A 22,331-nucleotide genomic window follows, 5' to 3' on the forward strand; every position below is an offset into this window, starting at 1 on the left:
GCATCGCTGCGCAGAACTTAAGGGGTTAGGTGGGTTTCAAAATTTCAAAAAATCGAATTTTCTTTTTTTGCGTATCTTATAATTGAATATGTTGAGGATATTCCTTAAAAATTTTAAAACGATCCGAGTCATATTCTAAGAGATATAGCCTTTGGATGTTTCACCCATCAGGCTATAACCAATCGTGATGCAGGTATATGGAGGTTGTCTGCTGCAAATCAAGAAAAAAAATTAACGTGTGATGAAAATAATGTCGAAGATACGACAGATGTTACCGTGTCAGGTGATGGCACGTGGAAAAAACGTGGGTTTGCATCATTATACGGTGTAAGTACGATTATTTACATGTTATTTGAATGTAAATCTTCAATCGCGTTTTTCTCGAAACTACATTTTTGAAATCGGTAGTCACGATTTCTCGAAAACTTATGAACCGATCTCTTTCAAATTTTGCACACTTCTTCAAAATAACATTATCTCGTGCTTGAACGAAGGAATTTTTTTTTTTCTATTCCAAGTAATTTTTCAAGGCCATGAAGGGTGCAAATTTTACTCAAAATAAAGGTTTTTTGTTTTCAACGCCGCCAAAAATGTAATTTTTGTTTTTTTTTTTCCTTCGTCCAAGCACGAGTTTTAAACATCTAAAGGTGTTAGTGTGAGGGACGGGTACTCAACTTTACACACACACTCCGTTTTATTATGAAAGTAATAATGAACTTTTATTTAAACGAAAGAACAACTTGGACTCGTATAACTCTTATTTTACAATGATCACTGCTCGAGTGTGTTAGCGTGGTCGCTGGAGCTGTGGCGTGAAGCGTGTCTCTCTCCAACATGGCGGCGCTCACTCGAGCATGGCGGCGCTCACTCATCCGAGCGCGGCATCAGAGACTGCTTCCTTGGTTTCCGTCAGGACGCACTCGACAGGGGGGCCGGAGGCGTGTTACTTGGCGGGACCGACTGGGGCGCCACACATCTACCAACAGAAAATTTTTGGTTTTTGCATTTCAGATGAATCTGTCATGAGTTATCCTGACTACGCAGAGAGAACTTTTTTTTGAGGGGTTATAGCAGACGACGTGTCCACGCCATAATTTTCAATATTTTTCAATGAAAATTTCACCAACTACTTATAAAATATGTATCTTTTATGTGTTAAATTGATGGAATGAAATATTCTGTTGATTGAATAAAAAAAAATTCATAAAAATGTACCTATTTTGAGCTTTTGAAACCCACCTAACCCCTTAAAGCTAGGTCGCAATCTCATCCTCCGCGCAGCTCCATGACGTCTTGGCGGCGAGCGTGGTTCTCCCTCGTCGCTAATCGGTCCGTCGCAAGTTCGCTGGTCAATTGTTGGCGGGGTAAAGGGGGAGAGGCTGCGGCGCGCCGGCCGCCAGCGGGAATCGCGTCCACCTTGGATTCCCGCGATGCGGGGATCTGCGCCGGCTCCCCCTCCGCAGCCTCGACATCCTTCCTTCGCAATTGTCGCTAGTCCGCCACTTCGCAATTTCCTCGAATTCGGTGTCGACTTCTTGCCTAATGCCGTTGTAGCTCGAAAAGTAAAAAAAAAAAAAAACCTGAAATATCTTACGCTATTCGCTAAGGTGTCCCCTCTCGTAGTTTCGGATGCGTGACTCTAGTCCGGGCGCTCTTTTGCAAAAACTTTGCGACTCAATTTCGGGAATTCCTAAATTTTGGTACCGCCCAGGGTTCAAGGAGCCCCTTGTAACGGGCATCAAAAATGCCACGTTACAATATATATATATACATATTTATATTATAATTTTTAATTAACTTTTAAAAAAAGAAAAATTTAAAAAAAAAATATTTCACTTCAATTGAATTTTTAAAAAATGAATATAATCATTGAAGAAGTTGTTACGTGGGGGTGAGGGTGTACTGAGCGGTGGTAGTTAATGATTAATTGAATAATCAAGCTCCCACGTAACGACAATGAATAATTATTAAAACTAAGAACAGACCTACCTTTCGATAAGCCGGTAATTTGTAGAATCGTGTTGCTATAGTCCTGTACAGGTCTGTGAGGTTTGTTTAAATTGTTGAGGCAATTTTATAATAATAAAAATGGGAAAAAGGTCGTTCAACATGAATGGTTTAATATAATTTAACTGGTAAAAGATGAAGTATATTCTGTTTCGATTTGGTGATCTAAATGTCTGGTAACAATCAATGGTGATAATGACATAAGAGCCAAAAGTAACAATTTATAAAGTGTTCGAGTTTATACAAATCGTGTGTTATTCTATTCTAAAGGATATTATTATTTGGTACCAGGAACATCTACTCTGAACGATGGTTATAACTAGCTGGTCGTGATTGTTCGATATTGTATCTCTTTTTTTATATTATTTTAAATCAATTATATATCCTATTATTAAGTCTTGTTGATTAATTCTTGGAATACAATAAGTATGATTTAATTGGGGGTAGTGAAGCTAGCCACCAATTCTAGACTTGCTTTTGGATGAATATTACTGAAGTAAATTTGGATTATAAAGGTGAAACAAGAATTCGTTCAATTTCGAAGATTAACACTCGGATTGACATAGCTTCACTATTATCACTTAAAATTACCTGATTCGGTTGAATCAGGGCCGAACTCAATTTAATTATGGAAAATGGAATGGCATAAAAATGTCTATTCTCGAAATGATGAGATTTCGTAAAGCACAGAAAAGATGGAAACGTAGAAGATAGTGAGTCTCTTGCAGCTAACAGAATAACTGAATGCTCGAATTTGTCGAATTAGCGCGAGACTTTAGGTCGGTCACAACTAAGATTTTCCAAACGCTACTCTTGCTTGAGAAGGGCTAATACGGGTTGACGTCCACGCACTTCGCGACTTGACAGACGAAAGACGCGGCTTCTTGGGCCCGAGGGTCCAAGGAGCTGCAGTTGTAATAAGTTACAACGGTAATTAGCCAATGAGGTGCGAGGGCGACCTCCCGGCGCCCAAATCCACATGGTCAGCGTTACTTCTCGCTCTTCGACGGTGTTCCGACGATTCTCAATCTCGTCGGTGACAGATTGAAAATATGAACAAAAGATATTTGCATGCAATGTTCACACATTCATTTATACATTCCAATAAGTAATCTATTTTAATTTGGTGGTTCTAAAGGTAGTGGTTTATCCTAGTTATTGATTATAGTTTTAACTTAAAAAGAGGGATATTTCCAGGCTGAGCGCTACTAATGCTAATTCAGCAGTCTCCTATCTCAGTTCTTGGTACCAGCTAAATAAAAGAAAGTTGAACCTTATACTAGGGATCATTGTTGGTCTCTACGTGACTTTTGCCAGGACGGGTGGAACTCGCTGTTATTAGAATATGAGATTTTGATGAAATGATATCTGTGCATTGAAGTAATCAAAGAAATAAAATAAAATGGAATTTGAAAAAGGTACGCCAAGGCAGTACGTCGGGGCGTAACAAAGTCCTATATATTTTTTAATTATTTGCTCATATATGAATCAAAATGAGAATATTATTTATTGGAAAAATTGCTATATTGTGATTTGGAAAATTTATACAATGGATGAGAATTCATTGAAATGTTTGAAAAAAACACACAGATAGATGAATAATCAATTATTTAATTTCATGTTTTTAATTTTCAAAAATTAATCATCCATTAATTAGAGAAAAATTATTCATTTATAATAATTATTTTTTCTCATCACTGAATTATTCAATTCAATTACCTAAATTAATGTTTAATTCTGATGATGTATAATTTATGTATATATTCACGAATTATAATAAAAATTATTTTCATTGAACACGAGGATAATCAATACATTTATTATTCATGTTTTATTTTGATATGTGTATATATATGTATAATATAATTTTTAATTAACTATCAAAAAAAGGAAAATTTGAAACAAAAAAATATCTCAGAATAATTAAAATTTGGAAAAATATATATAATTAATCGAAAAATCCAATATATTTTTTAATTATTTGCTCAGATATTAATCAAAAAAAAAATAATATTTATTAAAAAAATGCCATTTCATGTGCTTTATTTAATGTAATTTGGAACATTTATACAGTGGATTAGAACTCATTGAAAAGTTCAAAGAAGACATGCAGATAGATGAATAATTGATTATTTAATTTCATATTTTTAATTTGTAGAAAATAATTATCCCTTAATTTGAGAAAGATAATTAATTCAAATGAATTATTCTTCATTACCATTGAATCATTTCATTCAATTACCTCTATTTATATTCAATTATATTATTGTATGATTTATATATATATATATATATTCATAAATTATAAATAAAATTATTTTCATCAAATAGGAGGATGATAAATAAATTTATGATTTGTGTTTTATCTTGATACATGTATATATATATATATGTACATATATATATATATATATATATATATATATATATATATATATATATAAATATATTATAATTTTCGATTACCTTTTAAAAGAAGAAACACTTAAACAAAAAAAAATTCACATTAATCAAATTTTTTAAAAATAAATGTAATTATTAAAAAAATCCTATAGATTTTTCAATTATTTTCTCACATATTGATCAAAATAAAAATATTATATCTTGAAAAAATGCTATTCGATGTGCTCTATGTATTGTAATTTGGGACATTTACACAATGGGTCAGAACTTATTGAAAAGTTTGAAGAAAACATACAGATAAATGAATAATCAATCATTTAATTTCATATTTTTGATTTTCAAAAATCGATTATTCAATAATTTAAGCAAAATATTTTATTCAACTTGTTTTTTTTTTTTTTTTATTATGAAATTATTTCATATATTTACCTCCATTTATATTCAATTATATAATTGTATAATTTATATCTCTCTATCTAATAAAAAAGTTTCAAACAAATGAAAAGGTAGGAAAAGATTATGATAACAATAGTATAAAAAAGATTATAATAACAATAATATACGCATGAAGTTGGCGGTGGGGTGAGATCCCGAAAACAAAACAAAAAGCATCTAGCAAACCCTTTGACAGCTGTCATCGGCTGTTTATGACAGTCTTTGACAAATATCTTTATAGGTATCGGTTTCTGACGCGCAGAAAATGAACATGCAAACGAAAATTATCAAGATGATTCCCGACGGGAATTGTCTTTTTCGCGCGTTGGCGTATTGTGTATACGGCACTCAAGATCGACACGCAGAGGTGAGACTGAGTATCGTTTCAAATGTAGTGGATAATTGGTCTACATTTGCGGGTTTTATTACAGGTAATGAGTCAAACGGTGCTGTGATTAGGTCACCTGGTGATTACAAATCACATATGAATAAAAATGGAATATACGGGGAAGAAGCAGAATTAGCTGCAGCTGCGGACATTTTCAAGATATGTTTAATCGTGTATCGCGAAAAACAAATTCATCCAAACCGGATCGGATCACAAAATGAACCACACTTCTCGCTACTCTTCACCAGCGACGGAGACAGTGGACACTTTGATGTCTTGCAGAACCAAAATAAAATTCAGATAGTGAGTAATAAGTATGAGAAGTAACAATCAAATAATAGTAAATCTAAATATATCACCAAACAGTCAAAAGGACAGCCAGGATTTACGATGACAATGGAGAAAGGAAGAGTTTCAAGCAGCAGACAAGGCGATGAAGATGGTGGATGGTCGGAAGTATCACAAAAGAAAGAGGAAAATAAAATTGTAAGTGCGAAGAACCAAATGAGACATAGAATAATATCCATCAAATATTCATATAACCAGGTGAGAGGACGACCAGGATTGATGTTGACCACAAGAGAAAGAGGTGTTTTGCGGAGTGAACAGCAACGCAAATATAGAGAAAAAAATAATATAAAGAAGGTGATTTCGGAGAATAACGGGCAGAGCGATAGCGAAAATAATTCAGCAAGTCAAAGAGATAGATCGATATCAATAGAGAAGGAACACCAATTTTCAACCAACGAATGGAAGCTTAGATTGATGAAAAAAAGAAAAGTAAGCACAGAAGGAATTGAAGTGGACAGCAAGTGCAGACCTGTCATCAAATCAACATGAAGGAATTCGCCTGTCTACTAAACAATGCGTAAGGAAATAGTGAGGCGCAAAGCGCCGAAAAACGAGGCGCGTAGCGCCGAGATGGGGCTGGCGCGCGAAGCGCGCAGGGGCGAAGCCCCTAGTATATATATATATATATATTTATGAATCATAATTAAAATTATTTTGATTGGATAGGAGGATGATAAATAAATTTATGATTTATGTTTTATTTTGATATATATATATATATATATACACATGTATATACATTATAATTTGTAATTTACTTTTAAACGAAGAAAAATTTAAAAAACAAACTATTCTACATTTATTGAATTTTTTAAAAATAAATATCATTATTCAAAAAATTCTTCATATCTTTTGATTATTTGCTCACATATTGATTAAAAAAAAAAAATATTCATTGAAAAAATGCCATTTAACGTGCTTATGTATTGTCATTTGAAACATTCATACATTGGATTAGAAGTTATTGAAAAGGTCATAGAAAACATACAGATAGATAAATAATTAATTATTTAATTTCATATTTTAAATCTTTAGAAATTAATTATTCATTAATTCAAGAAACATACTTAATTCAAATGAATTAATTTTCATCATCATTAAATCATTTAATTCAATTACCTCTATTTATATTAAATTATATCATTGTATAATTTATATGTAAATATATTTATAAATTATAAATGAAATTATTTTCATCAAATAGGAGGATGATGAATAAATTTATTTTTTGTGTTTTATCTTGATATATATATATGTCGGCGCAAGAAGCCGGCAGCCTCACCGCTTGACGCTCCTAATTGTCGTACCGCTTTTGTTTTGATTTAGACCATACGAGTATTGTTATTAAGTTCCGATCTTCGTAATGTAGCAGGGGTGGGTGAGGTACCTAACTCGAATCCTAAAGTTTACCTTGGGGAAGTCGAGAGACGAGAGAGCAGTGATAGTCAGAGGCTCGAGCGTGAAGGACCGAGAGCGTCTCGAAATCCCCACACACCTACCCGCTGCTACATTAGAGTTAGTTTTTGAAGAAGAATAAATGCAGAGAGAAAAATTAGAAATTATGAGTGACTCTCCCGATCACCTCTATCCCCCATTAATAACTCCGACATATATATGAATATATTATAATTTTCGATTACCTTTAAAAAAAAGAAAAACTTAAAAAAAAAAAAAATATTTCACATTAATTAAATTTTTTGAACATGAATATAATTATTGAAAAAATCCTATTGATTTTTTAATTATTCGCTCACATGTTGATCAAAGTAAAAATATATCATCTTGAAAAAATGCTATTTGATGTGCTCTATGTATTGTAATTTGGAACATTTACACAATGGATCAAAACTTATTGGAAAGTTTGAAGAAAACATACAGATAGGTGAATTATTATTTATTTAATTTCATATTTTTGATTTTTAAAAATTGATTATTCATCAATTTGAGAAAAATAATTTATTTAAAATATTTATTTTTGTTTATTATTAAATCATTTCATTCAACTACCTTCAGTTAAATTTAATTTCATTATTGTCTAATTTATATATATATATATTTACAAATTATAATTGAAATTATTTTTAATAAATATGAGGCTGATGAATAAATTGATGATTTATGTTTTATTCTGATATGTGTATATATACATATATATATTCTATAATTTTTAAATAACTTGTAAACAAAGAAAAATTTAAAAAAAAAATAGTCTACATTTATTAAATTTTTAAAAACAAATTTAATTATGAAAAAATTCTATATATTTTTTAATTATTTGCTCACATATTAATCAAAATGAAAATAATATTCATTAAAAAAATGCCATTGAATGTGCTTTGTGTACTGTAATTTGGAACTTTTATACAATGGATTAGATATATATGTATATACATATCGAAAAAAAACATACATAAATAAATCTATCTATCATCCTCCCGGTGACTGAAAATAATTTTAATTATGATTTATGAATACGTATATAAATTTTACAATCATATAATCGAATATGAATGAAGGTAATGAAATCGAATAATTAATTGAAAAAAAACAAGTAATTTAAATAAATTATTTTTCTTGAATTAATGCATAATTAATTTTTGAAAATCAAAAATATGAAATTGAATAATCAATTATCATATATATATATATATTTGTATATATTTGTATATAAATTGAAAACATACAGACAGATGAACATTTAATCGTTCAATTTCATATTTTTAATTTTTGAAAATTAGTTATCTATTCATTTGAGAAAAATAATTTATTTGAATGAATTAGTTTTTTCCATCATTGACTTATTTAATTTAATTACCTCTATTATTATTCAATTATATTAATGTATAATTTATGTAGATGTTTATACATTATCATTAAATTTATTTTTATCGAATGGGAGTATGATCAATGTATTTATTATTCATGTTCTATTTTGATATATATAAATATATATATACATATATATATATATATATATATATATATATTATAATTTTCAATGAACTTCCAAAAAAAGGAAAATTCAAAAAAAAAAAAAATATTTTACATTAATCAAATTTTTTGAAAATAAAAATAATTATCAAAAAAATCCTATGTATATTTTAATTATTTGCTCACATATTATTCAAAATGAAAATGGAATTCGTTGAAAAAATGCCATTTAACGTGCTTCACGTACTGTAATTTGGAACATTGATAAAATGGATTGGAACTCATAGGAAAGTTCGAAGGAAACATACAGATAGATAGAAAATTAGTCATTTGATTTCACATTTTTAATTTCAAAAAATTAATTATTTATTATTTTATGAAAAATAATTTATCTAAATTATTTATTTTTTTTCATTATTGAATCATTTAATTTAATTACCTCCATTTATATTCAATTATATTGACGTATAATTTATATGTATGTTTATAAATTTCAATTAAAATATATTTTTATTGTAGAGGAGGATGTTGAATCAATTTATTATTTATGTTTTATTTCGATATATATATATATATATATATATATATATATCATAATTTTTAATTAACTTTGAGGAAGAGAAAATTGAAGAAAAAAAAAAATATCTTACATAAATTAAATTTGTTAAAAATAAATATAATTATTGAGAAAATCCTATATATTTTTCAATTATTTGCTCACAATGGAAGTGAAATAAAAATATTATTCATTGAACAAATGCCATTCGATGTGCTTTATGTATTGTAAATTGGCACATTTATACGATGGATTGGAACCTATCAAATAGTTCGAAGAAAACATATAGATAGATGAATATTCAATTATTGTATATCATATTTCTGATTTTGAAAAATTATTTATTCATCAATTTGAGGAATATAATTCATTTAAATTCATTATTTTTTTTTGTTAACAAATTATTTGATTAATTCACCTCCATTTATATTTAATTATATTGATGTATAATTTATATATATATATTTACAAATTATAATGAAAATTATTTCTATTAAATAGGAGGATAATGAAGAAATTCATTATTTATGTTTCATTCCGATATATATATGTATATATGTATATTTTATATATATATATATATACATGTATAATGTAAGTTTTAAATAACTTTTGAACTAACGAAAATTTGAGAAAAAAAAATATTTCAGATTAATTAAATTTTTTTTAAATAAATACATTGATTAAAAAAATTCTATATGATTTTGAATTATCTGCTTACATAATAATCAAAATAAAGATATGATTCATTGAAAAAATGTCATTGAATGTACTTTATGTATTGTAATTCGGAACATTTATACGATGGATTAGAACTTATTGAAAAGTTAAAAGAAAACATACAGATAGATGAATAATTAATTATTTCATTTCATATTTTTTATTTTCAAAAATTAATTATCCATTAATTTGAGAAAAATAATTTATTAAAATTAGTTTTTCTTTCATTCAATTATTTGATTTAATCATCTCGATTTATATTTAATTATATCAATGTATAATTTATATATACTAGGGGCTTCGCCCCTGCGCGCTTCGCGCGCCAACCCCATCTGGGCGCTACGCGCCTCGGGCACTCGGCGCTGCGCGCCTCACTATTTCTTTACGTATTGTCTAGTCGGTTGTTTCCGATCAACCCGACATTGCTATTGTCTCCCTATGCAGGTCTGCTCAGATTATTTTCGTAAACGAATCCACTCACATGTACAAAACTCCCGATGTCATGCAACCCCAATTGCATTCGGCGACTTATTTTACTATAGTTATTATTTTCAGATTTTTTTACGTATATCTACGTATAGAGATATAGAGTCTACTGCGTCTGGTTTATAAGTACAAATAATTGATATCAATCCTTTGTTTTTTCAAATAAATTTATTTAACATTTTTCACTTTAAATTTAGTTCCAAGTTGACTTCGAATCTCATTGATTGATGAAAAATTTCGATCTTCGCTTTCGCTCGTCTGAGCTCAGAGTAGATTCAATTGTTTATTTGCGAGTTTCCCCAGAAACTCCTTTCGCCCGAGTCAGTTCCCGTTCTCGTGAGGAAGAATCGAACATTTCTTTAGAGCTCCTCAGAGCTATTCATGAGGTTCGTGAGGATTGGTTGATAAAACAAACCTTTTTTTCTTCATCAGCTCCCATCTTGGTTATTAATGCAGAAGCTACGGCTGATCAAGTTCTTAAAGATTTTTGTACTTTCTTGACATGCGTAGGTTAACCTATACTGACTTTATGAAGGAATAAACCTAATTAAGTGAAAGACAAAAAAAAAAAATGGGTGCGTGTACTTATGTACGCGCGTGAGAAGTTATACTTCTTTGGCATCATTAAAAAATACACAACATGTCAAAATCTTCTGTCACACAATGATAAAGAAAAGAAGTATGTAATAAAAAACAATAAAACAAATAACGGATGTCTTACATTATATTTAAATAATCTATTAAATTTTTGTCACGAACTTTTTATTAAATGTTCTATTAAATTTATTTCTTTATTTTGTAAATATTAAAAAACCAATAATAAATATTCAACATTGATAATTTAATAATATTTAGTATTAATTATATTAAATAATGATATTTTAATTTATATCAATAAATAATACATACGGATAACTAACCTCAATTATATTGGAGCACTTGAAAAAGTATTTTAGCACAATTTTTTCACTAATATTCACAAATAGTAAATAATATTAATCCAAATATTCAATTTAAATCACAACTGAATATATTTTATTGCCACATATATAATTCGCACTTGTATGAAAATAAAACACGTGTTGTGACTGTAAAAACTAGAACCATGTGGATAAATATTTAGCTTTTTTTCGAGACTTAATGAATTCGGTTGAGTGGGCAACTTCATCCTGTTAATTTTGTGTTACAGTAATGCGCGCGCATCCTGAAATTTCACTCTCATCAGTTTTTCATAACGCGCCTAAAGAAGTATAACTTCAAAAAGTAAAATAGATTTTCTATATTGGAATAACACAAAGATTACATGAAACTGTGTTTCAAAAATTGCTTTTCTGCAATCATTATTTTGTACAGCTGGTCTCCATTTTGTAGGTTCGATGCAGGGTGACGCCTTATTAGTCGAAATCGGGTTTCGGTCAGTTTGATTTTCTGCGTTGTACCTAACGCTTAGTCGGAATCGGGTTTCGGTCAACTTGATCTTCTGCGTTGTACCTAACAATCGCCCCGAGCGTTGCTCTGTAATTTAGAGAGAATGATTTTAAGATAGGCTTGATTTTTTACAGAATTAGAATTGAATTATTTTTCATTAATTAACAAACTTTTCAAAGAGCTTACATTCGTGGTCATCAAGGCGGAGCAAGATGCGGGCACAGTTCCTTGGACCGTTAAGATCCCATTGCGCGGACCGATGTTGAGCCGTGAATACGTACTTTCTTTGGTCCGCGCAATGGGATCTTAACGGTCCAAGAAGCTTCGCCCATCTTGCTTTGCCTTAATGGTAACGAATGTAAGTTCTTTGAAAAGTTTCTTAATTAATGAGAAATAATTCAATTCTATTTCGAAAGACCCGTAAAAGGACAAGCCTATCTTAAAAATCATTCTCTCTTAATTATAGAGCAACGCTCGGGGCGATTATTGGGTACAACGCAGAAAATCAAGTTGACCGAAACCCGATTCCGACTAAGCGTTAGGTACAACGCAGAAAATCAAACTGACCGAAACCCGATTTCGACTAATAAAGCGTCGCCCCGCCTCGAAACTACAAAATGGAGACCAGTTGCACAAAATAATAATTGCAGGAAAGCAAATTTTGAAACACAATCTCTTCTTCTTTTACGGGTCTTTCAAAATAGAATTGAATTATTTCTCAATAGTTAATAAACTTTTTAAAAAGCTTACATTTGTTGCTATCAAGGCGGAGCAAGATGGGCGCAGCTCCTTGGACCGTTGATATTCCATTGTGCGGACTGATGTTGAGCCGTGAATACGGAGCCCTGGTCACGTACCTCCTTCGGGCTCTCAGTCGGTTACCATTTTTCTTTGAACGATGTAGGGTTGTTGGACACATTATCGACCAATATTTGGAAGGGCTCTTGAGGGAATTGAAGAGTTGTGCAATTGTGGGGTTGATTAGTCGAGGAGTTGAGGAGTTGGGGAGTATAGGATAGGCCCCGGCCGGCGTGCGTACCGGCCGGAGAACAACAACAAACTGTTGTCTTCAATATTCGAAGTTGTTTGTTTTGTATTGGTCTTTTGTTTTTCCATGAGTTTTGTTTCTTTCTAGAAACTTCTTCTCTTGAATCGAGTTTTGTCTCGGATAGGCTTCACATATAGATATATAGAGTCTACTGTGTCTGGTTTATAATGTACAAATAATTGATATCAATCCTTTTTTCTTTTCAAATAAACTTATTTTACATTTTTTACTTTGAATTGAATTCGAAGTTGACCTCTTTCGTTTTTGGGACTTCGGGATGTTTTTGCTGCTGAATGATGAATTTTTTATCATTTTCTTTACATTTCCTTGTATAATTTTCATTTACCATACGTAGACGGACCACTCTTCGTCGTCCGTCTCAAGCAACAGCTCCTCCTCTGCTGCTTCTGCTGCTGCGCACAGCAGATCATCTAATCCGTCATCTTGTTTTGGTAAAATAGGCGTTAAATTATTTGCTTAGGGATTCATACGTGTTTGACTGTATTTTCAAATGTCGATATTTTTTTCTTTTTTTGAGAAATGATTGTATATAAGTAATTATTTTTCCATTTCTTATGGCTAGCTGTAGAATTCACTGGTAATGATTCTCAAAAAGCGTCCGGCTCTTGGTTTGCCCAGTTGAATTTGGATTTACATACTATTATATTATATCGATATGCTTCACTTGGTATTTTCTCGCTCGACTGCTGCAAAACCTCGTCGCTGTCCTGTTTCGAGAATGTTCATTAATTTTATCATACTGCTTACTTTGCTATTTATTCATTCATATTTCCAATGATATACTTACTTTGTTCGGCATGTTTGATTTAATTTATCTGTTTACAAAACAAAATATCACTAAACTGGGCAGCGCTCACCTTTTCTTATTTTTTTGCTTCTTTTTGTTAGCTACGGTGTTTCATTTGAACTGTCAAATGTCGGAATATAATTATTTGTAATTAATTTTGTTGTTGCATGTATAGGTATAATAGATATGTACTTATATATTTCTTTTATTTATCTAGAAATTAAATATGGTATGAATATCGTAGAAATATTTGCAATTTTACATCAATAAATTTGTACTTTTATCATTTTTTTATTTCTGATAATTTACATTTTTTTCTCACCTTCAACTCAGTCAATACATCCTTATATCTTTTTTCTAATCTTACTATTTGTTTCCTAATTTCATAGGCTAACTTTTATTTTCTCACAAGTTTCTATTTCATTGCATGCGTTTCGGCTTTTTCAGCAAATGACCGACACGTGTGAATTTACATCTGAATAATCACAAAATAGGAAAATACTTAGTGGAAGTAATTTATGTATTTGAACATCCAATTACAAATCACGATTGTTTAATTTTCCATACGTTGTGCTTTATTTCCTCTTTATCGTTTTATGCTGCTACCTATTTTTGCATCTTCTTGCTCCTCTTGGCTTTTCTTTCTCTTTTCTCTGTTGTCCATTTTTTCAGTGATTTTTATATTCTTGCTGGTTTTACTTTCATTGCTGATTCTGTATTCCTTTCATTTGTATTCTCTCCTCCTTTTTCTTTCACTTTCGCTTCTTTTCTCCTCTATACAGTACTTTTTTTTCCTTCATCGTATGAGGTCACGGTGGAGTCAGTAGAGGGGGTCAACCCCTCGGCCTCTCGAACTCCTATCACCTCCTGTGCATTTTTCTTTTAAGTTCATCCATGTTTATTTGTTCATTTGTGGCCTTGATGTATATACATTATGCAGTATTTATTAAATAATTTTCTTGTACACAATGTTCTTTATTGCATTTTCATTTTTTTCCAGTTGAATTTTTATACCTTTCTTCGACTTGCATCGTGACAATGCAACGTAGAGTTGACCATGTCCAAAGATTGGTCGGTCAATGAATATTCCCACGTGGTCAAAACTTTGTCCTTGTGATTTATTTATAGTTATTGCAAATGCCAACCTGACTGGAAACTGTCCCCTATGGAGGATAAATGGCATATCTGTGTCTCCCCGCGTATCTAATTTAATTCTTAGTATTTCTACTATTTGCCCTTTTCGCTCTCCGATTAGAAGTTCACCAATCAAAATTCTAGAGTGAATTTCTCTTACAACTAACCGTGTTCCATTGCATAATCCATCTGATATTGAAAAATTTCGCAACGACGTCACAATTGCTCCGACTTTCAGCTGTAGATTGTGTGGTGGTAAACCTGATGGCGTTAATCCATTTAAATACTCTATCGGATATCGCAGAGTAGCTTCTTCGTCAAGTACTGCATCCGCAGTATCAATTTCTTGTAATGTTGCGTCATCTATGCTTCTTGATTCGAATATATTGCCATCCATTCTGCGTAGTATCTCTGTATTTAACTGATTAACTTTGACACTCAATGGAGCTAAGATGGCTCTGTTTGTTAAATCATCAAGTGGCAAATTTTTTGGATATAAATCGTCTATTAAATTGTTGCTTTGTATTTCTTTCTCTGGTACGAACAACTCCACTTCTCCATCACCTATATTATGTAACCACTCTGAAAACTTTGCGGCATCCTCCTTTGCTCGCATATTTTTTTTCAAGCCTCATTTTTCGAATATACTCCAAAGTGTAGAGTATTGAGGTGTTTCCTCTATCATTTGTTGTTTACCTCCTCGTCTCACAATTGGTAAAACTTGTCTGAAGTCTCCACCTAGTATTATAGTCTTCCCACCAAACGGTGATGCATCTTCCATCGTATCTTTTAACGTTCTGTCGATCAATTCTGAAGCATTTTTCGGTATCATCGAACATTCATCCCATATAAATACATCTACATATACTTTGTATTTTTTTTTTTCATCGTTGCATTTGTGAAAATTCTTCCTTCCTTTTGCAGTGTCAATGGTAATGCAAATGTTTTGTGCGCAGTTGTTCCATACGGTAGTAAGATGGCTGCTATACCTGTCCAAGCAACACATGCAACATTTTTTTTTCAGATTTCAACATGTAGTACAACGCGTTGTATAAAAATTTTTTTCCTGTTCCTCCTGATCCATCGATGTAAAAGCATTTTTCTTGTTTTCTATCAGTACTTTTGTCTTACATAATATTATCAAAAATTTGTGTATAAATTATTTTCTGATCGTTGTTTAATTGCTCCACCAGTTCATTGCCTTTCTTTGCGAAGGTTTCTATATTTTCCACTGTTATTTCTTCTGCTTCATTTTCGAAAATTATCTCCGGTATTGGTAAGTAAAAATCTGCACATGATCTTGCCTCAGCTCTGAGAAGATGCGCAATTGTACATAGTGCTCTATTTTCATGCTGATCCACGAAGTCTTCAGATAGTGCTTTCTTGTAAATATTCCATAAATCTATCGCGTTCGATGGCATTTTACCGATTAAATACCACACAAAAAAATGACGTAACCGTTTCGGCATAAGTATTGAAACAGCTTCGTCGAATATTTTGAAAGCTTCGTCATTTGTCGCAGTTAAACCCATATCCACTGCGGCATCTCTAAATGTATTCCATTCCTTCTCGTTTACAGTGCGTAAATCTATAAAACTCCTTGCATTTGTCGCATGTCCAAGGATTAGTTTGAGGTGAAATCTTTCTGAATCCCTTGGTAAAACATTTGTCATTCTACTAACTACTTTACATGCATATTTTCTTTTTTTCCACGTTTTTGTTGCTTCTTGAAACGAAAAGTAATCTGGCGTGTTCGTGTAAGTTATATTTCTTGCCATTTCATCTATGCTGTTCAATTCAAACCATGCAATAAGATGGGTTCTCCACTTTTTTTCATTTGTAGCGGCTTCGACTTCTCTACCTTCCTCAAACGTTGCGTATTGCTGCCCCGGTAGGTGTACAGGTAAGCGTGTGACTGCATGACTTCGTCCATGCATTGGCAGTTCTAGTATACGCCAAGCTGCTTCCATCGGTCCTACGTAACGCGAATCTACATAATCCTGTATTTTGTTGATTATTGGCTGACCATCACTCTCGCTGTTTGAATCAGTTATCTGTACTCTTGCACGATCATGTCCCTTGTGGATGTACTTAAATACATACTTAATAGCCATGATTGACGCACAATATTCTACGTGCATGTGGCAATCGTACTTTGCAAGTAGGTATGGATTGTGAGACACAACCATGCTGTTGTCTACTTGGATATTTCTTCCTTCCACGCGGTTGCGGTAATAGTTTATGTCTGTATTTTTTCGTCTGCGATACTTTGGAAAACCGCCACCGCTTATATCAGTGTTTTCCACTAAGTCTTTCGGAAATTTCTTTGAGCATGACTTCGTTACCGAATTCCAGCATGGTATTTTGGATGTGTGAGGGCCGTATAGCATGTGTGATGTGACAGATTGATATAGTTGTTAATGTATTCGTTTGTCTGGTATTTCTGCAGATATAAAACTGTCAATTGCTTCTGGAGTCAAAAGTTTGTCATTGATATTTAAGATAAATAGTATGTGAGCATGCGGTAAGCCTCTTTTCTGAAATTCAACTGTGTATACGTATCCTTCAATCTTTCCAAATACTGAACCGCTTTCGATTTCCTTTAGTGCCTGTTGTAGCCGCATGTTGAATATTCGACAAGCTATTGTTGGAATGTCGTTTACAGTGGTACCTGTAGGAAAATCTTTTAATACCGTACATATTTCCGGCCACTTAGGATTGCATGCCATTGTGATGAATAAATCAGGTCGTCCAACTTTCCTTGTTATTGCCATTGCATCTTGGTACTGCTGTTGCATATGTCGCATGCTGCCGGAATATGATGATGGTAAAATCATTTGGTTCCCAAGTCTTGTTCGATCCGACGTATTCGCTTCGCTATTTGATATGTGATCAGTCATTCCCTTGTAACATTCTACACGCAATTGCTTCTGATTATTTCTCAAAAACAATAAACGCTGCGATTCGATTGTGAGATATGCGTGAATCACGTAGTGTTGTGTCATTCGTCCGCTCCGCAACAACCGATTCTGTGCTTCGCCTCGATGTAAGGCCAATCGATGTCCATAGTATTGAACAGGAGAGATTTTCTTGTTTGTTCCTACGTGTTTCATATCATAGCTCCATCCTAAATCACCGCTCGGAAATAGTAATGGAAAAGTCATTGGATCAACGTGATGCGAATATTTCGGCACATGTCCAACTGCACGGTCTTGTTTTGGAAACACTTGTACTTCTATATTTTCAGATACTGCCCCGTCATCTGAAACGATCAGAGCTGCTAGCTCACCACAAGTTGGCGCATTGTACCGCCGTCTATCGTCTTCCTTGAGTGCTGTAAAGTTTAATCTCACCAGGCTTTCTCCCTAACAAATCGCTCGTACGTTGTTTTAAAATTTGCTGCATAAAGATTGATATCTATTATCAGTCTACTAATAATTTCTAACAGATCTGCTCTTCTTGCGTCATTTTCTCTCAGCGCTAGCTGAGTTTGTACGTCGTAGATGTAAATTTGTCCATATCTCGGTCGGTTATTGTTTGCGGTCTCTAAACTTGTATATATTTTGTAACTCACATCCCCGATTATTTTCATCACATATGGTCCTAAATTCCCCAGATCTGCCACGGTACAATTAAATGATGCAAACGCAAACGCGTCATTATATGATCGTATATGTTGTCCGTAGTGTCTTGATACTTCGTCATTCCCTTCTCGCAGACGTTGAAGTACATCCGGATATTCCGTTAATGGTGGTAATGTTATTTTTCCTCCATGACAGCAATTATTTGCCACCCTTCCTGTTTCATATTTGAACCTTTCTGCATTGCAATGTTTACATTTTACGTTCATTTCACCCATGTCTAGTTGCTTCACAGTTTTGAAAATGTCTTTTTCAATATCTCCGTTGTAACGATGCTCGGCAATGATTGATTCACTGTTCATTGCTTCCACTCGTTCTCTGTTTCTGTCTAATTCCAACCTGTCTCTGCTATCTTCTATTGTTTGGCTGAATACAGACAGTTCCTTCTCCATCGATTTCAACGTATCACTGTCACTTAATATTTCATCACAAACATGAATTTCCGTTACGTTATTCTTGCTTATAAGTCGTCGACACACTTTTTCTTTTTTTCATCAATCTAAGCTTCCATTCGTTGGTTAAAAATTGGTGTTCCTTCTCTATTGATATCGATCTATCTCCTTGACTTGCTGAATTATTTTTGCTACCGCTCTGCCCGTTATTCTCCAAAATCACCTTCTTTATATTATTTTTTTCTCTATATTTGTGTTGCTGTTCACTCCGTAAGACACCTCTTTCTTTTGTGGTTAACATAGATCCTAGTCGTCCTCTTGCCTGGTTATAGGAATATTTTTTTATTATTATTCTCCGGCTTAGTTGGTTATTCGCACTTACAATTTTATTTTCCATTTTCTTTTGTGATACGTCCGACCATCCACCGTCTCCATCGCCTTGTCTGCTGGTTGAAACTCCTCCTTTCTGTTCGTTGGTTAAAAAGCCAGTATGATATTTTTTGTTCACTTCCCTATATTTTCGCTGCTGTTCCCGTCGTCTAATTTTTCGCTCTTCTATGTCAATCATATTGGTTGGTCATCCTCTTGATTTATTTTCCAAATCAATCATCACAATCGATTCTTCTAATTCTTCAACACCCTTCGTTGAATTATTTTTACTACAACAATAGCTTGTCGAATATTCAACATGCGGCTACAACAGGCACTAAAGGAAATCGAAAGCGGTCCAGTATTTGGAAAGATTGAAGGATACGTATACACAGTTGAATTTCAGAAGAGAGGCTTACCGCATGCTCACATACTATTTATCTTAAATAACAATGACAAACTTTTGACTCCAGAAGCAATTGACAGTTTTATATCTGCAGAAATACCAGAAAAACGAATACATTAACAACTATATCAATCTGTCACATCACACATGCTACACGGCCCTTACACATCCAAAATACCATGCCGGAATTAGACAATGCGTAAGGAAATAGTGAGGCGCGAAGCGCCGAACAACGAGGCGCATAGCGCCGAGATGGGGTTGGCGCGCGAAGCGCGCAGGGGCGAAGCCCCTAGTATTCAAAATAAAAATATTATTCATTGAAAAAATGCCATTCAATGTGCTTTATGTATTGTAATTTGGAACATTCATACAACGGATCAGAACTTATTGAAAAATATAAAGAAAACATACAGATAGATGAATAATTAATTATTTGATTTCATATTTTCGATTTTCAAAGATTAATCATTCATTAATATTGTAGTTGTGGGAGAGTTTTGGGAATACTTGGAACAGAGCGTGGGAGGTAACGAATGACTTTGAGACAATATTTGAGACTATACTAGTAGTGTTGTATTTATGGTACAAGGCTCTGGTGTCGACTGACTGACTACGTCGTCGACGCTCGCTCGCGCTCGGTACTTGCACACATACACACATCAGGTTTAATCACACATACACAATACAATGTTAACACGCCCTCTAGATTGAGACTGTATCACAAACAAAAAAAAAATTTTTTTTTAAACTGAAATATAATTTTGTTACACTATTCATTCATCACTTTTAGAAAATTCATTTTATTAGATTTTTACTTTCACTAATCCTGCATCTTGTACAAATTTATTTAATTTATTACAATCATTTGATTTTGTTAATGAATCAGCTATCATGTCTTTGCCTGAAATATGTTTCACACTTACATGGTTCATTTCAATTCTTTCTTTTATAAAATTGTATTTCACCATAATATGTTTTGTTGCATGACTAAAATTAGCATCATTACTACAGTCTACAGTGCCTTTATTATCACATGATATATTAATTGGTACATGTCTTTGTATTGCAAATTCGAATAGCAAATCTTTCAACCATAATGCATCGCTTACACCTCCAGCAATTGATTGAATTCCTGCCTCGGTTGATGATTTTGAAATCGTATGTTGTTTTACAGGTCGCCAACTTATTGCACCCCCTTGAAGTATAAAAATATAGCCTGTGGCAGATACACAATTAATTTTATCAGAAGCGTAACTAGCATGACAATATCCTTTTACTAATACATTTGAATCTCTTTCATAAGTAATTCCTAAATCAGATGTTTTCTTTAAATAACGTGAGATATATTTTAATGCTTCCCAATGTGCCAGAGTATACTTGGTATTATATCTACTTAACAATCCAACAGAGAAACTTAGGTCTGGTCTTGTCGCTTGTGCTAAAAACATTAATGATCCTATTGCATTTTGGTAGGGTATTAATTTCAATTTATCATCTTGTGATGGACTTTGAGGGTTGCTAGGAATAAAAACAGTTCCCACTGCCATAGGTATTGTAGATTCATTACATTCTTCCATGGCATATTTTTCTAGAATTTTAAAAATATAATTACGTTGATGAATCTGAATTTTTCCATCACTTCTAATAATTTGAATACCTAAACATTCCTTAGCATCTCCAAAATCCTTCATTTGAAATTTTACTGACATTCTATTGAGAAATTCTTGCATGTGATCTAATAAATTATAAAATACAAGCATATCATCTACAAATACTGCTACAATGAAAATAATATTTGATTTTATTATATAATAAACGCATGGATCTTGTCGACACTGTTGCAAGGACATTTCTATGTTACGTCCTCCAGACTTCATATTCCTTTCCCACGCTCTTAGTTACCTTACGCTCTGTAGTCTACCCTTATCGTTCGCGAGTCAGCAGGTTCTCCTGTAACTCGCGGCTAGCTTGCCTGCTACATCCGGCAGAAGCAGGCAGATCCATCCCAGCACTCAAGCAAGACACCTATCCCTCTAAATCAAGACCGTACCCTTTTTCCCTTGACCGACTCCGTTGCATTGACCACGAATAAACAATCATATACTTTAAATCCTTTACCTTCCCTTAATACCGATCCCTTTCTATTCCATTCCCTTCCTGCATTGGGAGTAGTAGCACGCGAGTGCATAGTCGACGTGAACGGACCCTACAATAGCCAAATAACACCTTGGCTGGGCGTGGAGTAAGCTCCGATTACCGCTCATCGGAGCCTACGCAATCTACCCCGTAACATTTTGGTGGCAGCGGTTTTGCCCGTCGACCTACCCGTCAGTGCAGTGCTGCATGTTTTCTACGAAAGTGTTCAGTGCTTAAAATTTCTAACGCCGTACCAATCAGTGATAGCCGTGTTACGAACGAACTCTGGGCCACAAAGTACTGTGACAGGCACGCAGAACCTATTCAACTCGCCACGGATACAGGCTCTGCAAAGAGTCCCCAATTTCAATAACTCCGTCACATTTTGGCACTATTGAAATTCATCGATAGATACGACGTCGAATAACTGTGTAGCGAGTGGAAATTCAGTGCGATAGCCAAGTTAAGCCGCACACCGCATCTGAACACATCACCTTTCGAACCGACAAATATTGAATGGACCCTTCCCGCTGATTCGGACTCCTGCAACCCTGTTAAGACGAGAATCTGGACCCGAAAGTGGCATCGCCCTAAGACCTGGATTACCACACTTATTTATCAACACGCCACGGAGTACCTCATCTATACCCTCCTCGTGCCGACGCATGACGTGTATCGCCTCTTCAAGTTTC

General features: G+C 33.2%; 1 long non-coding RNA gene across 1 annotated transcript; it reads left to right on the forward strand.

Moving 5' to 3' along the window:
* The first annotated feature begins 203 nt into the window (after window positions 1-203).
* Window positions 204-16,872, forward strand: LOC124300059 (uncharacterized). Its single transcript, XR_006907138.1, has 3 exons — window positions 204-327; window positions 1,012-1,019; window positions 16,861-16,872. It is a non-coding gene; the product is annotated as an uncharacterized LOC124300059 (long non-coding RNA).
* Window positions 16,873-22,331: the final 5,459 nt, after the last annotated feature.

Source organism: Neodiprion virginianus, chromosome 3 (assembly GCF_021901495.1).
Source record: "Neodiprion virginianus isolate iyNeoVirg1 chromosome 3, iyNeoVirg1.1, whole genome shotgun sequence".
NCBI classification, from domain to species: Eukaryota; Metazoa; Arthropoda; class Insecta; order Hymenoptera; family Diprionidae; genus Neodiprion; species Neodiprion virginianus.